Source organism: Phaenicophaeus curvirostris, chromosome 10 (genome assembly GCF_032191515.1).
Source record: "Phaenicophaeus curvirostris isolate KB17595 chromosome 10, BPBGC_Pcur_1.0, whole genome shotgun sequence".
NCBI classification, from domain to species: domain Eukaryota; kingdom Metazoa; phylum Chordata; class Aves; order Cuculiformes; family Cuculidae; genus Phaenicophaeus; species Phaenicophaeus curvirostris.
In genome coordinates, this window is record NC_091401.1 from 27305396 (window position 1) to 27317453 (window position 12058).

Consider the following 12058-nt stretch of genomic DNA (forward strand, 5'->3'; position numbering starts at 1 on the left):
CCCTCTCTTCCCACGTTTACATTTCTGGTCCCCTAAATTCAGTTATCAGAAGCGCTGATTTATTTTTAAATAGTTCTTTTCCATGCTGACGCATTTCCATAATCTTTGTTTTCAAGCCAATTTGTGAAAGATTTTAAGGTTCGGTTGCAATTAATCTCCTTCTAAAGCTCAGTCAGACCAGAACCAACACTAAGTGCATGCTGAAGATTTCATATCACCAAGAAAATCTCTTCCCACCAAGCCAGAAATGACTTAAGCCTCTCCCAGGTTAAAAGGGAAGGAAAGGGCTAAGATTCAAAGACAGAACATGAGAAAATTCCCTAGCACCGATGTCCCAAAGCACAGCCCGGCACTGCACCACATCCCTGGGTGCACAATAAACCCACAGTCCTCATCCCATCCTTTCACCATGTTTCTGCCTTAGATAACACGTTCTCCCGAAAAGTCAAACCCGAGTTCAGGGGAAGCCTTGCCTCAGCCTGCATTAATTCTGTTGGCTGAAATCAAAATGTAGAGTCAGGTGTTTGACGGCTGGTGTGTAGCGCTGAGCAAAAGCCTTTCCTGTCTTTCTTCTATTTTGCCAAGGTGTGCTTTGAGATAAAAGCCTCATTTCTGACCAGGGCACTCACTGCAGTTCCCATCAGCGAGAGGACAGGGTCTGTTCCTGCTCTCCCCCATCTTTCTCTCCATCACAACACACCTGGTGGCTCCTGGCCCTCGGCTCTACCAGCTGCCGTGAGCAGCAACCTCTCCCCTCCCTGTTGTCCCAAGTCACCCTGCAGGCAGGGACCCCAAAGCAACCCAGCTCAGGATTTCAAACAGGGACAGAAAACTATCATAGAACCACAGAATCACTGAGGTTGAAAAGGACCTCTGAGCTCATCCAGTCCAACCATCAGCCCAACCCCACCGTGACTGCTAAACCATTTCCCCAAGTGCCACCTCTACACGCTTTTTGAACCCTTCCAGGGATGGAGACTCCACCCCAGCCCTGGGCAGCCTCTGCCACAGCTTTGCCCCTCTTTCAGCAAAGCATTTTTTCCCAGTACCCAATCTAAACCTCCCTTGGTGCAACTTGAGGCCGTTTCCTCTCGTCCTATTCCTTGTCACTCGGGAGAAGAGACCAGTCCTCCCCTCACCACAATCTCCTTTGCGGGAGCTGCAGGGAGTGACGAGGTCTCCCTTCAGCCTCCTGCAGGCTAAACAGCTCCCAGAACCCCTGGGCTCCAGACTCTTCCCCAGCTCCATTCCCTTCTCTGGACGTGCTTTCTGCCTCGCTGACCGCTGCCCTGCAAACCTGGGCTGCTCCACATGGCACCAAGGCTGGATGGAACCAAAGGCCCAGGGACACTGGAAGCCAGCTCAGCAGGCGCTGGCACAGCTTAGCAATGCCCAACCATCTCCACCAGCACTCTCTATTTGTATGTGCAGATAAATATACACAAGGCAGAGCTGAAAAGACAGAGTCAGCTCCTCTCTGAAGTCCTTCAGCTCCTGTTACCACCAGATCCCCAGTGCTCTGCGGCACGCACACTCTTTATAGCAGCCGTCAGCCTGGCACGGCGTGGAGCAGATGGTCATAACGACTTGGCCCAGGGCCGCTGTCAGCCCCCAGCTCCTTGCCTCACATGATGTTCACCGTGCCACCTGGGCCTCCTGTGCGCCTGCAGGGCCTGGACAGGGCACCCTGCGGCTGGGGGCGAAGCCAGAGCAGTTGCTGGCATGGCAGGGGTTAACACTGCACGGTCCCAGAAATCACCAGCTTACAGTGCCAGCATCTCCACCTGCCACGAACCCGTTCTGCTCCTGCTCCTGCTCGAGGGTGAGCAGGGGGCTCAGGGCAGCTGTGGGCAGCAGGGAGAGACGTCCCGAGTGACACCGAAGGGCAGAGGGACCGCAGGACCTCAGGTAAATCCACTGAAATCCTATTGTCACCCAGGAATCACCTGCTCGTGCTGGTGGCTGCTGGTGCAGCTTTGTCCTGCTGCTGTGGCTGCCCAGAGGTCCCAGGAGCACCCGCTGCCTCTGTCTGCCCCGAAGGCGAGGGCACAAGGGCAGAAAACAGCCGAGGGAGGCAGGTGGCCAAGGGCTGCAGAAGGCAGCAGGGGCAGAACGCACAAGCTGTGCCCAACCAGCCTCCAGCGAAGCGGTAAGGAACCAGCGGGGACCTGGGCACGGCCACAACCGTCATCCCATGGGGCTGGGAAGCCAGGTCTGGCAGCCCGGATGCAGGGAGCCTTAGGCAGGAGAGAAGCCTTGTGCAGAGATTTGCTCTGTGCATCACTCCAGTATTTCCCCCACAAATCGAAGGGTTTGCACCATCGCCAGTAAATTGGGGGATTTGCTGAGACCAACAGCCACTCTGGGCAATTGCACAAGGGCCCCCACGGCACTGGCACAGCAGGGGCTCTGCAACACATTGGTTAAGGATTTATTGCAGCATTAATGCAGCCACGAGCACGTGAGAGCCTGAGCAGCTCTCCTCCAAGTGCTGCTTCGAGGAGCCCCGCTCAGCTCAGCGAGTGGCCGGGCTGTGCACGTCCATAAAGAGAGGCACCAGCACTCCAGCTTCCTGGCACTCGGGGAACCTTCCTGGATCACGTTACATTCATGTGTCCTTGGCACATCTCCGTACAGTTGAAAAGCACTGTAAGGAGAGCCAGTTAATTGAGACAGCTGGCCTCATGAAGCAAAACCCAGGGAAAGAGTTCCTGCCTGTTGTGCTTGGTTGGAGACCTGTTGTTTTAACCAAACCAGACTGTCTACACAGGCCGGCTTTCTGGAGACGATCTCCAGTTTGCATTATCCTGCCCGCCAAAGCTGTGCATCGTTCCCAGGCTGGTCTGCAATGTGCCAAGCAGCCACTTCCCCACCAGTTCAGCCCATCAAACTACAAGGGCCTGGAGTGACAGGATGAAGAGGAATGGCTTTAAATTGGAAGGGAAAAGATTTAGATTGGACATTAGGAAGAAATTCTTCACGATGAGGGTGGGGAGGCCCTGGCCCAGGTTGCCCAGAGCAGGGGTGGCTGCCCCATCCCTGGAGGGGTTCAAGGCCAGGCTGGATGGGGCTTGGAGCCCCTGATCCAGTGGGAGGTGTTCCCACCCATGGTAGGGGTGGGACTGGATGGGCTTTGAGGTTCCTTCCAAGCCAAACTATTCCATGATTCTATGAATTAAGCAGAATCAAGGATCCTCTCTCCAAGCTGACATGGAAGCAGGGGGATGAGGACGGTGGGGAGGTGGTGTTATGGCAATGACAGTATTTACTGCACCGGGTGATGCACGTCACGACCTGTGCTGTGTTGGTCTACAACATGGAAGGCTCCTGTCGATGTGGGGATGTTCCTAGGCACTGCCACGACACAAATAAATAACGATAATAACACTCAGAGGGGAGCTGTCATCTGACCCAACGCTGACGGAAAGAGCAAAGAGCTGGCTGCCCATGTTCGCCGCCAGTGACTTGAATCCACTGACATTTGGTAGGGAAAGGCTGGCAGTTGTTCCACAGGGGAGCGGCCGCGGGCAGCTTGACAGCGACCCTGCGGTGATGGGATGAGCTGCCACTGCAAACCAGCGGTGTGCTGGTACCCGCCGCCGTGTAGCTCCACTGCAAACCATTCATGAGCTCCAAACACCAATTGCACCGTGAACAGTCCTCACGTGCAACAGCCAGAAGCCCTTATCATAGAGTCACAGAGCAGTTTGGGTTGGAAGGGACCTTAAAGATCATTCAGTTCCAATCATTAAGGTTGGAATCATTAAGATTGGAAAAGACTCCAAGATCACCAAGTCCAACCAACACACCAGCCCCACCGTGCCCACCAAACCTTGTCCCCAGAGTGCCACATCTACATGGGTTTTGATCATCTCCAGGGATAGAGACTCCACCACTGCCCTGGCAGCTTCTGCCAGGGCTTCACCACTCCATCAGTAAATACATTTTTTTCTAATATCCAACCTAAACCTTCCCTGGCACAACTTGAGGCCATTTCTTCTCATCCTAAATCCTTATCTTACCTTTTCATTGGCTGCTTATTTAAGTAATACATCTAGAGTGATGAAGATGCTCTGTCTCTTCAGTGAAGTGTTTTCCCTCATTGAACTGGGAGCAATCATCATCTCCCTTGGCTCTGCAGGAGTGGTCACAGGGGCTGGGCCTTCCTTTGCTTGAATAACCCTAAAGCAGACAGGGACTCAAATTAGGAGAGCAAGATGCAGATGCGCCCTCAGTGCAAAGGCTGCGGCTCCTAGCACAGCCCCGAGCCACGGGGCAGGGAGTCGGCAGAAGATGCTGCCACGTGCGTATCACCAGCAGCCCTCCCTCCAGACAAACTGGGTGACAGGCAAAAACAGTTTTGACAGGGGACAACTCACTTCCAGGCGGGCAGCTCAGTCACTCAAGAGCGCTGAATTGACGGTCTTGTCCCTTGCAGGCTCTGCCGGAGCTGTGGATGTGAAGATGAAGGCAAAGCCGACGACCTTGGTAAGTCACTGGCGAGGGCAGCACCACAGCAGATTAGGTGGCACTGAAATTTAGAACTGCAACCTGAAGCACAGGGAAGGCTTGGTTTATGGAGGATGCTGCCTTATCTCTCCTGCTTTTCCACTTTCTGAGGGTCTTGGGAGAAATAAAATAACTTTCACTGCTCTTACAAACAGGAGGGATGAACTCCAGAGAAGTTGTGTCAGGGAGAGATGGAAGCAATACAGAAACTGCCAGTTCCCTGCTTCCCTGATTTCCTGGGAACAAATAGCACGAATGAGTGAAAAAGGTGTTTGATTTGGAAGCAATGTTGTGGTCTGCACAGCTTTTCCACCTGCGTTCCAATACAGCATTGTAGCTCATTTCTGAACTTGCTCTTTCACCTCTCTAGAAGTGAGCCGATAATTTATGCAACACAGGAAAATATTCCAGGGGGGGAAGATTGATCTCGCTTGCAATGAAGCAACTGATGCTCCTTCCCACAGAGCATGGCTTCACTGAGCCTAGGAACTTCTACTCCTGCCTTTGATCGCGAGAAGTGTGCTTTGCTGGGTTAACAGGGAAGGGAGGGTGGTTGGCAGTCATCATCACATCTTCACAAGAACGAAACAACAGGCTTTGCCGAGCACAGGGCCTGCTTCAGCGCCTCAGCAAACCCGGGACCTCTCTGGGCAGCCTGAAGGAGCTGGTGCGAGAGCGAAGGCAAAGCAGAGCATCAGTCCTGGGTAACAGTCCGTGCACACTCTTTCTGCCCCGAAGCGCAGGCTTAGCAGGAGCCATCACATTTCCAACAGGAAAGCCAAGCAAGCAGCACTGTCCTTGCGACTGCCTCAATGACAAGAGTAACGTGCCGCAGACCTGGGGGGACAAATGGAGAATCTCCAGCTAAGAGCAGTGATAATGAAAGTACAGAAGTGAAAATTCATTACTTGAGGCTGCATGGGAGCGATCCCGAGGGATCCTCTTAGGCTTTCTGGGTTGCTTTAACCCTCTGGGTCTGGCTCCAACACTCAGGCCAATGTGCTGTGCCACTGACTGTGCTTGCCTCCCCACTCCTTTATCAAAATAACTTTTTCCTCCAAAGCACCACACGTCTCACCAGACCTGCAGCACCGCGCCACTCGGCACTCAGCTTCCTCAACCCGCACAAGCAGACAGAAAAGGATAATGTGATTATTTTGGCCAGCTGCTCAAGGAAAGAGTCTAATGACATTTTCTCTTATTTCCAACAGCTCATGTGGAGGTGGGAGCAGCAGCTGAACAAAACGGACAGCCCAGCTCCACAGGTGAGCTCATTCCCTCCCAAGTGGAGAAGCCATTCTTGACTACTTTTTGGTCTCCTGGAGCAGAGGGGATCTATTTCAGCACTGCTGCTGATGTTTAGGATGCCCCAGCATTCGCCAGGTCTCTGAAAAGTTAGAGATGCCCATCAGGCATCTCCATGACAACCCTGGGATGCAGTGTCCATGTTGGAGCAGCAGGCTGTCAGGTCCATCTTCTACCATCTTTTGGAAGGGCAATGGGACTCGAGAGGGTGTCTGGTTCTTCTCAATGCATCACCAGGCTGCCGGGGGAGCAGAACGCCAGCGCACCAGGGCGCTCTGCCACGGGGAACCAGCCAACCAGCTTCTCCAAGCTGGTAGCAAAATACCTGGCAAAGCACAAAGGTCTGGCTGGTACTAAATGATTTGGTGTTCTGGACTTCTCCCACGGGCAGGGCGAACGGCCCACACTTGGCAGTGGTTGCACGGTCCAACAAACAGCCCACATCCAGAGCAGCAGGGGCAGCAGACACCGCTACAGGCTGTGGTGCTGGCATTTTGTGTGGGAATAGCAGGAACGCAGTCAGCCTGGGAGAAGGTGTGGCCCTCAAGGAAGGCAGGAGAAGCAGTAAAGGTAAATGCTATCAGTACCAGCTTGATAGAGCAAACCCATGCATTTGCCTCCTGGCTCACGAATAGCATCGCTGCCCCCCAGAGCAACACAAGGCAGGCACAGCTCCAGGCAGCACTTACTTTCTGGTCCTTGGGTAAAGAAAAAGTGAGTTTACATGTGGAAGAAACAGCCCTACCTCACTATGGGCACATTCTTCCTGCCAGCCAGCTTCAGGTGGTGTGAGGGACACAGCCGATCTCCTTCACATCCCGGGAACATGCAGAGTCAGCAGCACCCCTGGTTCAAGGACCCTTATGTAGCAAAACCAGGCCTTGAATAAAGTTTATCCATCTCCTATTGGCACTGTCACACCCCATGACATCCCGACAAGCACCAGATTCTTCATTTGAGAGCACCTGAAATCACGCTTTGGCAGACGCAGCTCAGAGAGGCACCCACTGAAACACCAGAGTTGATGTCCCACTAACAGCAAATACACAGAGACCACCTCAAAGACAAAAAGTCTGAAGAGCTTCCTCAATAGCTTCGCTAAGTCGCCGGCGTACTTGCTTCTGTTGCCACCATTGTGTCATCAGCTCATCTAAGTGCTATGGGGTCCATGGCCACCACCCAGCTCCTTCCACAGCGTCCAGGTACCTAGGCTTAAGAAGAAACAATTCCAGTGAGAACTGTCTCATGACCTTGCCTCCAAATGACCACTTAGGTCCTTTAGGTCCAGGTAAGCCTATCCAGAAAGCATGCTGCTACAACCTAAATAAAAGGAAAATCAGGGGTCATAACACACCCACTTGCAGACAAGATTCCCAAGGAGCAACCACCCCACTCTCAAGGTGTCTCAGGAAGGAAGGTTTGGAGGTTTAGCTCCCCTACAGGGTCATTAGCACTCCAGAAGGGTTGATTACGACCATGTCTGTTTTCCCTCAAACACCACTATTCATACTGAGCTGCATGTATTTTTTTCCAAACTTGCTTTCCATTTATGTTCATCATTGTATTAGAAAATCCCAGGTTGACTGGGCAGAGGAGATAACTCATTGTCCACTGAGTCACCAATGAGAAGGGCTTTGCTCATCACTGCAGCAGAGAGAAGCTGATAAAATGCAAAAGACGATGCTCAGTCTCACAAAGTACCTTCTGCATCTCCCAGGGAGTGACATGCTGCTTATTTAATTAGAAGGGGCAAGGATCCCTCCTGAATAAACCAGAAATAGCCTTCCAGGGAGAAAATAAACCTGCCTGGGTATTCTGGAGGACTCTCAGAAAGAACAGCTACACAACCTCTACCAGGCTTGCACGGCGCAAGAGCTGGCATTTCAGAGAGAATGTGGAGAAGCCAGTCTGCTCAGGGGGCAGAGACCCCCTCGCATTTAGTGCTGGTGTAAGGAGGGACAGGATGCTCTCCATCCACTCCCCTCGTTTCTTCACCAATGTCTCTTAAAGCATTGGTAAGCATGGCGCTCATCTCAGATGCACTTTGCATCGTCCATCACCTGAGCTCATCTGAGGGCAGTTTTATGGTAAGTGGCTGAAAATAAAGCATGTCGCCCAAGGGTGCCTAATGCATAATTCAGGTTACTGGGACACCTCAACAAACGATCCCAGAACCTTCCCCAGGTACCCAGAAACAGCCTCTCCCTGGGAACGCTGAACAAGCCATTGTGAGTCCTCGTCTGGCAGCGGCTGGGAGAGGGCAAAACCTCTTCCAGGGACCAGCGGCAGCCAAGAAAGCTCACTGGCCTCCCAGCCAGGTCAAGAGGAGGGGGTCTGTCACACTCGCCCCGATTGCCTTCAAAGGATGAGTTATTTGGAGATTGTAAAAGGATTAATGCCTTAATGGGGGCATGCAGCCTGGCCAGAACCGCTCTCCTCATCTATAAAGGCCAGCAACAAAATGTAAGCCAAGTAGCATGTTGAAGGTCAACAGATCCATGCTCTGACAGACAAGACAGCATAGGGTTCCTGCCCTGGCAACCTCCAGTGGCAAATGTCCTGCCAACAGTCCCGTCCCTCCCTCCCTCGAGCAGCCCTGCGCACTGCGAGCAGAGGCAGCCCTGCCTTCGGCTGCTGGCGTCCAGGCAGAGCAGCATCCAGCTGCCACCACGCGAGGGGAGGAGGAGCAGAGCCCTGCCAAAGCCACACAGAGTGTCCAAGGACACGCGGCCACTCCTGCAGGTCTCTGCCACCAGGAATCATAGAATCACAGAATCATAGAATAGTTTGGGTTGGAAGAGACCTCAAAGCCCATCCAGTCCCACTCCCTGCCACTGGCCCAGGCTGCTCCAAGCCCCATCCAACCTGGCCTTGAAGCCCTCCAGGGATGGGGCAGCCACCACTGCTCCGGGCAACCTGGGCCAGGGCCTCCCCACCCTCAGCAAAACATTTCCTAAGATTTCATCTCAATCCCCCCTCTTTCTACTGACAACTGTTCCCCTCATCCTGCTCCTGCACCCCTGATCAGGAGCCCCTCCCCAGTTTCAATCCCCAGGCCGTGGCTCCGCTCCTCACCCAGCTCCACACTCATCGTGCAGCTGCTCCCAGCACCCCTGTGCTGGCAGTCAGGGCAGGGGTCTCCACACACTTCCCGGTGGAACAAGTGCTGTGCCATATCACCAGCCAGAAGCCAACCAGGCCTGGCTTTTACGGGCCAGCAACCCCATCCAAGATGTATCATCTCCAGCTCTCCTGCCTGGGCACAGCTATTTCCCAGGGCAGGTAGACTCTAGCACCAGAGCATCATCCCCGCTGTGTCTCTTCCTGGGTGTCGTGGCATTCAATTCACATCTGCACCAACCCTCATTGTCTCCCTGCAATCTAATTCCATCCTGACCTCTCCTCGCAGGACTGTCCCAGCCATCTCTTTGCTCCCCGTCAGGGTGGATACCAGGAAACTGAATACACGGGTTTACAGTTCAGTGGAAAGTTCTGCTGCCGTCTTAAATCAGAAAGCACAGCTGCTGACACAGCAGAAGCTGCAAAACGAACAGAGCATCTGAGCAAGCTGTGGGCTGGAAGCTGCGGGGAGGAGAACAAGTGCAGTGTCTCACAGCTCTGTTGGAGGGAGGAAGAAAGGACAGGCAGGCCAAAAGAGTAGATTAAAACTCATCAGAGTGCAATTGTGATGCGTCGTACAATGTGAGTACGTCCTGGTGCTCCCAAGTTAACCCGCAATTGAGAGAGAGAACAGCAGCTGAGATTCAATGGCTACAAATGCAAAGTAAGGCCTGGGAAAAAAAAACATGCCAAATATATACAGGCACGCACACAATAATGGGCTCTAAATGAGCAATTCTGAGTCAGGAGAGAGATCTTGGGAGTCTTTGCAGACAGTTCTGCGACAATCCAGAGAACAAGACAGAAGCCACTGATGTGCCTCACGCGGAACAGCACAGCCAGCCTGGTCCCCCACCACAAAACCGGTACAGGAGAGCCTACCCGGGCACGGAGGAGGGGGAGCAGCAGTAGGAACAACTCCTGCACAAAGGCTCTGTGGCTTGGAGGTGACTGATGCCAACTTCTTCACGGACAGCACATGCAGGGCAAACCAGGATATCATTTGTCGTAATGCCAGAACCAGCAAGCACCAAACAAGAGGCAAGGAGTATTAGCCAGTTACCAAAGGGGTCGTCAAGGCCATGTTAGTTACAAACTAATTTAAAGGGGCTGGGATTCATCTCTAGATGACATTGGCATTGTCTCCACTGGAGTTCCATGCCCAGGCTTCCTCTCCAGACAGCGGAGAAGACACCATACCACCGAGCTGTAAGTGATCTCCCATCTCATCATGTCAGGAGAACGTGTCCCATGTCTCCACACCAAGGAGAAGGGCAGCCCTGGCACTTTCTCCGGGTGCAGTCATCCACAACACTCTTGGAAGAGCATTTGAGCACCCTCAACCACGGCCTTAGCAGGACTGAGGTCTCCAGCAGCACCCTCCAGCACAGCAGAGTCAGCATGTTCCCACCACGCCAGCCTTTACAGACCATAGCGAAGGCAAAACACCTGCAGAAGAGTTAAAAAAATGCCTTCTTGGGGAACGCAGCCTACAATTTTCCTTTCTGCCCAATGGGATTCAAATAACCTAGTTCTTGCTCTACATTCGTACGAGCTCCCTCTCCCCCGGATCACTCCTGGAGAAATGACAGCCATGTGGTAAATACGTGTAATCATTCCACTCTGATAGCTTCTCTTGTTCTCTGGCCATTAATTCATCTCCCTGGGACTGAGGTGAACATTTTAAATCCTGCAGCAAATTCAAAGAGCTGCCTTTATTTTAAAATCAACATGGCAATAAAAGGCTTTATCCTTTCCCTCCTCAAAATGCAATTTTTTTTCTAGCTTCAAAAATACCCTGGCACACGGACAGATGTTGCTAGTTGCGACCTTATCTGTGGCCAATGACAGGTTTCCTACGCATGAGAAACCACATGGCTTTAAGAAACCCTCTCAAACAAGCTGGGCTTGCTGCTGCAGAGGGAGGTGACAGCACCCACCTCCAGCAAAGCTTTTGCCTTTGTGCTCATGGCACCATCATAAAATCCCCATCAGAAACGTCCCTTCCTCCTCAAGGTATCCTTTCATTTGGAAAAAATGCAAAAAAACCTCTCCAAACCCCACTTCCTAATGATCGTTATTTCTAGGAGAGCAACAGCTCCCCACAGATGCTTTCATTGTGCTGGAAACCCATTGTGGCTGAGGGCAGCCAAGGCCGTCGAGGGAAGGCTGCCCACGGGCAGCTGGGCCAGGAGCAGCCAGCTCACCATGAACAGAAAGTGAATAAGACTCTGCTAATTCTTACAGCCCACCAGGAAGGTAAACGCCAGCAGCAACCAAAGCAGCAACTGCCACGTGCTTGGCTGCAGAGGCTCCAGCTCAGAGCTGCCAGGGAAGAAACACATCAGCTTCACATCACCTGGTGCCACCACAACATTCGTTTGGATGCCTGCACCGAGCTCAGCTCATGTTCTAAGCGTGACATGGGTTGTACAAGTAAAACCTTCTTTTATCAATGTCCCCAAACAGATTCTTTTCCTTCTCGCCACTGAGCCATCACCTTTTTGGAACTGGGGAGGAACGAGGTTCAGAGAAGCCCTGGAGGAGGAATGAGCTGCTTGGCTAGAGCAGTGAGGGCCACCACCATCGATGAGAGGCAGCGGCAGAGTGAAGCGGGTCGGTGGGAGGATGCATTGGCCGGAGCAGAGTTTCGTGCAGGACCTGGGCGACACCAGAATTAGTATTTAGCCACATCGATGAGTAGTTCAGGAGATCAGACTGTCCCACCTGGGAAGACGAGGGAGAAGGGACCTGCAGGAACGTGGGCTGCCCCTCGGCCAAGTGGTTGGGGCAGTGAGGAGGAAAGGGTGCTCCTCGCCGCGAGGCAGGCAGGAGCAGAAGGGCTGGGTGACAGGTGAGAGCTGGGTGCTAAAGGCCAACAGGCAGATGGTGAAACTGGGATTAGAAAGTCACTCCAGTCATAAATCTCAGGGACCTGAGCCGGAGACCAGCGAGCCCCAGATGGCTTGGAAAGCCTGCTTGGCAGAGCTGAGCATATCTCAGCGTGCATCCGTCTCTCCTTCCCTCCTCCTCCTCCTCAGGATTAACCACCTCCAGCTTAGCTCCTTGAAGCCAGAGCTGAGACCCTGAACCTAAAACCACTCCAATGCACAAGCTAGAGAGC